Source organism: Vombatus ursinus, unplaced genomic scaffold, assembly GCF_900497805.2.
Source record: "Vombatus ursinus unplaced genomic scaffold, bare-nosed wombat genome assembly UNPS02014810.1, whole genome shotgun sequence".
In the NCBI taxonomy this organism is placed as follows: domain Eukaryota; kingdom Metazoa; phylum Chordata; class Mammalia; order Diprotodontia; family Vombatidae; genus Vombatus; species Vombatus ursinus.
Window position 1 is genome coordinate 30,321,861 of NW_020954588.1, and position 5,644 is coordinate 30,327,504.

Consider the following 5,644-nt stretch of genomic DNA (forward strand, 5'->3'; position numbering starts at 1 on the left):
GGGGACGTCACCGCGCCCGCCGCGCTCCGGCGCCCGGCCCGGCTTCCGCGCCCGACTCGCTCACTTCCGGTCTGCGGGCGTTCCCTAGCAACGCCCGGGGCCCCCAGCGGTCCGGGCCCGGGCCGGGCCCAGGCCGCGGGGCCTTGGAGACGGCCGAGCCTGCCCGCCCGCCCGCGAGACTACGAATCCCAGCATGCCCCGCGCCCGGCGGCCTGTCACCCACCGTGGCCCTTCTGCCCTCTGGGAATTGTAGTCCGTCCGCAGCCTGTCCCAAGGCCTAGCTCGGCCGCTCCTGCTCCAGGGTACGCGGCTCCTTTCTGGGCCTGAAAGTCCCGGACGCAGGCCTGGCTCCCTCGACCGAAGCCGGGGGCTCGGTCCTGTGCGGGGGGCGGAAGGTCAGGATCCTCGCCTAGAGAGTGCATGCTGGGATTTGTAGTCCACACATTCTACCAGGGAGGCGACCGCTTGTACCTCTATGGATGCTCGAAGATACAAAGGGGTGCAAGGGGGAGGGATTCATGGCCCATGGCAGCAATTCATTTTCGGAAACAATAAAGAGGAAAAAAATCTCCTCAGATGCTACTGTGCTTTTCCGCAAAACTTACTTCATTTATAGAGGGTGTCCTGTATATAGATATGCATAAATGGATGGATAGATCAATGAAGCTTAGGATACCCTCTATTTTTTTATAACAATACTTACATACAATTACCTAATTTGAGCTTTGCAGCAAAAACCCTGGGAGGTAGTCATTATTATCTCTAATTCAGAAATTAAGAAACTAAGGCAAAGAGGTTAAATAACTTGCTTAAGGACACACAGCTAACAAGTATCTGGGGCTAGATTTGAACTCAGGTGTTCTTGAATCCAAATCTGGTGCTCTATCCCCCCAGCCACAACCTCAGCTGTGCCCTCCAAAACTTCTCATCCCTCCTCAAACTTTCCATGGCTCCCCTCCACCACCACCACCACCACTCAGCTGAGATTCTTGCCTCATGTTTTACAAAAAAAAAAAAGAAATGAGGTCGTTCACTATAACCCCCTCTTCCTCATCTCCTATCCCTCAGGTGTCTTATGCCGCTATCTCCTCCTTCACCCTTGTCTCACGCGACAATCAGCCTTACTCTTTACCAAGGCTAACCCCTCCACCTGCTTAAGCCTTCTCATCTCCAATAGATTGCTGCCTCTGTCATCCCCACTCTCACTTATCTTCAATCTCTCCCTGTCTACTAGTACCTTCCCTACTGCCTACAGTCATGCCCATGCCTCCCTCACTCTCAAAAAATTCTCACTTGATCCTTTCTGTTTCTCTTCTGCTTTTTGTGGCTGGACTCCCTGAAAAGGCCCATCTACAATAAGTGCCTCTACTTTCTGTTTCTTCACTCTTTTCTTAACCTCTAACAATCTGGCTTCCAAACTCATCATTTCAGTGAAAGTGCTCTCTCCAAAGTTACCACAGATCTAATATTCAAATCCAATGGATTTTGTTTTTCAATCCTCATTCTCCTCAATCTCTCTATCATCTTTGACCCTGTTGGTCACTCTCTCCTCCTTGATACTGTCTTCTTTCTAGGCTTTCTGGACATCACTTTCTCCTGATTCTCCTCCTATCTATCTGACAGCCCCTTTCTTCTTTGCTGGATCCTCTTCCACATCGTGCCTTTTAACTGTAGGTGTCCCTCAGAGTTCCATCCTGGGCTTTCTTCTCTTCTTCCCCTACACTCTTCAGCTCCCATGCATTAATAGCTATGTTGATGATTCTCGCATCCTCCCATCTGGTCCTAACCTCTCTGCTGACCTCCAGTCTCATACCTCCAACTGTCTTTCAGACATCTCTAACTCAACACGTCTCACTAATGCACTGTTGGTGAAGTTGTAAACTGATCCAACCACTCTGGAAAGCAATTTTGAACTGTCTTAAAGGTCAATCAAACTGCACGCACTCTCTGATCCAGCTACCACTTACTAGGTCTGTATCCCAAAGAGATCATAAAGAAAGGGGAAAGGACCTACATGTACAAAAAATTATAGCAGTACTTTTTGGGGTAGCAAAGAATTGGAAATTGAGGGGATGCACATCAATTGGGTAATGGGTAAACAAGTTATGTCATATAAAAGTAATGGAACACTATTGTGCTATAAGAAATGATGAGTAGGGGCAGCTAGGTGTCTAAGTGGATAGAGCACTGGGCCTAAATTCAGGAGGACCAGAGTTCAAATCCAGCCTCAGACACATAACACTTACTAGCTGTGTGACCCTGGGCAAGTCACTTAACCCTGTTGCCTAGACAAAAAAACAAAACAAAACAAAACAAAAAACAACGAAATGATGAGCAGGCGGATTTCAGAAAAACCTGGAAAGACTTACATGAACTGATGCAAAGTGAAGTGAACAGAACCAGCAGAACATTGTACACAGTAACTGAAACATTGTGCCATGATCAACTATGATTGACTTAGCTCATCTCAGCAATATGACAATCTGAGACAATTCCAAAAGACTCATGATGGAAAATGCTATCCACATCCAGAAAAAGAACTGATTGAGTGTGAATGCAGATCAAAGCATACCAACATTTCATCTTGTTCTGTTTCTTCTTTCACAACATGACTAATATGGAAATGTTTTACATGACTGTACATATATAACCTATATCAAATTGCTTACTGTCATAGGGAGGGGAGAGAGGAGGGAAGAAGGGAGAAAATTTGAAACTCAAAATTTTATAAAAAATGAATGTTAAAAATGTCTTTACATTAATTGGGGGAAATACTATTTAAAAAAAGAAATTAAAAAAATAAGGAAAAAACTCAACATGTCCCAAACTGAATTTACTATCTTTTCCCCTAACCCTCCCCCTCTCCTGCCTTCCCTTTGTAACATTTCTCAAATAATCCCCTTCCTCTCCTCTGACACCACCCCCAGCCTGGTCCAGACTCTCACCCCCTCACAGCTGGTAGGTCTGTCGGTCCCGTTTCTCCCCGCTCCAATCCATCCTCCATTCAGCCACCAAAGTGATTTTCCTAAAGCTCAGTTATGATCATGTCACACATACACCCCCTCACCCCACCCCACCCTAAACCCTGGAACTCAATAAACTCCAATGGCTCCCCAGTGCCTCCAGGAAGAAATACAAAATGTTTTGCTTGACTTTCAAAGCCAGTCATAATTTAGCCCCTTCCTACTTTCCAGTTTTCTTTCACCCTACTCCCTATTCTTTGATCCAGTGATACTGGCCTCCTGGCTTTTTCATTAACTATGTACTCCATCTCTTGGCTCCCGGTGTTTTCTCTATCTGTCCCCCGTTGCCTGAAACACTCGTTACCCCCTCGTTACTGCCTACTGCCTTCCTGGTTTCTTTTAAGTCCCAACTAAAATACCATCTACAGGAAACCTTTCCCAACCTCTTTGAATTCTAGTGCCTTCCCTCTGTTAATTGTTTTCTATTTATCTGGTATGTAGTATGCACATATTTGTTTGCTTACTTTCTCCCCCATTTGATTGTGAGCTCCTGGGGGCAGAGACTGTCTTTTGCTTCTTTTTGTATCCCCAGAACTTTGCATAATGCCTTGCTCTTAGTAGTTGTTTTAATCAACGCTTCTTGACTGACCACCCGACAATTATTTGTTCTGACAACTGTCACATCCAACATTTATATAACACTTTACGCTTTAAAAAGTATCTATGCCATTCGATCCTCACAAAAACCCTGGAAGGCAAGTGCAGTTACACCATTTTACAGATGAAGAAACTGAGACGGAGAGCGGTTAAATTTATTTCCCCAGTTGGCCCTCACCAGGGCACATCAATCAATTAATCAAAAAGTACGGTTCCAAGGAAAAAAAAATTTTGCTTTCCTGGGTCACTTCCCTCCCTTCCGTCTTTCCTTTCCCGGTCCCTGTTCAAAGTAATATTTGTGTGCTAAACAAAAAGGGTCTGTAGATTTCTTTTTTTTTCCCATTCTCCTGTAGGGGACACTAAAAAAAAACAACAAAAAAAAAAACCAACTTTTTAAAATTACCAAGCATTTATTTTCTCTTCCTCCCATACTTCCCCTCACCCATTGAAAACAATAACAACAAAACCCTTGTGCAAATATGCAGATACAAAACAAATTCCCACTTCGGCCTTGTCCAAACGTACGTATTTCTTTCTGCAACCGGAGTCGCTCACCTCCCTATCAGGCCGCGGGGTAGCATCCTTTTTCCTCAGTCCGGGGGCTGGTCACTGCATTTGTACGAGAGTTGAAGGCTCTCAAAGTAATTGACAATGTCAATGTCTACAATGTTGCAGTTGTGTATACTTTGTTTCCTGGTAGCGGAAGGCAGCTTTTTGAGGCTCCCCTTTGTCCTTTCTTCTGCCCTCTCCTGACTCCACTCTCACCTCCCTGGGCTGGTCCCCTGCCTCACCTTCCATCCTCAGCCCCACAGGTGAGCAAAGGAGGTACCAGAAACATCATCATCTAGAACATCAGTGTTCTAGAGCAGCATGGCTGGCATCAGAGCTATTGGGCTGGGGAGCACAAAGGCAATCAATACTACTCGACGGACTTTCTAAACCTACTGCGAACTTTTAAGAGTCAATTTTAAAAACTGCCTTTAGCATCTAGAGCCAAGAATCGCAACCCAAAGGCCAAAATACACTCACACTGGAAGAGATGGAAGATATTTTTCAAAAAGTTGTAAAATATGTGCATGCGTAAATGAACCTCTTCTGTAATGTAGGAAGAAATAGCGAAGTTTGAGGAAACATTGCAGAAGAAATTTAGTGAGAGAAAAAAAGAAAAACGTGTTTCCGCCCGGTTTCGAACCGGGGACCTTTCGCGTGTTAGGCGAACGTGATAACCACTACACTACGGAAACTTGCCTGCCGCGAGTCTCGGGAAAGGGCCTGATAATGATGTCGCGATGCTTCCCCCAGCGATGATCTCTCTTCACTTCTTGTTCAAGGAAGCCAATGGAAATGAAACTGATCTATCCTCCCCTGCTTCTCAGAGGTCGGGGAGAAAGCGAAAAGCCGGAACGGATTCTGGGGAGACGGGAAGGGGGCACGACTCTGTCAAAAGGATGCAGAATGAGACTCACATTTTTGGGCGTGGCCAAAGAGGGAATTTTTTTCTTTTAACTAAGCATGTTTGTTACAAGTGCTTTGCGTTTCTTCCTCGCTTTTTGGTTGGGGGGAGAGGCTGGAGGAGGGAGAGAAAATAAATGTTAATTTTTTAAAAATAATTTTTAAAATTAAAAGGCTAAATCTGAGTCCAGCTGATGCAAAAATAACGGAGCGGAGAAGACTTAGGAGGCTCATCCTTCTTTCCTGTTCCCCAATTCTCTTTCTTCTCCCCAGTCCTCTGCCCCTCCCCCACTTCCCCTACCCCTCTCCCCTCGTCCATCTCTTTCCCCTCTTTTCCTCCCCCCATTCCTCTTCCTCCTCCTCCATCTGGTCCCCTTTCTTCTCCATCCCCACTTTTCTCTCCCCTCCCCCAATTCAACGTGCAAAATGTCTACAGAAGGGGGATGGATTGTACTGTGATTTCTTTCCTTTGAAGGAACTTTCTGGATGAGGAAAGCAGCACTTTCAGGTCACTCTCAGGGGTGTCAAAGGTAAAATTTGAACTCCACTCTTTGTGGCTCCAACCCCCACCT

The 5,644-nt window shown here is 45.7% G+C and overlaps 1 non-coding gene across 1 annotated transcript; it reads right to left on the reverse strand.

Annotated features, from left to right (window-relative positions):
• Positions 1 to 4,791: 4,791 nt before the first annotated feature.
• TRNAV-AAC lies at positions 4,792 to 4,864 on the reverse strand. The gene has a single exon. It is a non-coding gene; the product is annotated as a tRNA-Val (tRNA).
• Between the last annotated feature and the right edge of the window lie 780 nt (positions 4,865 to 5,644).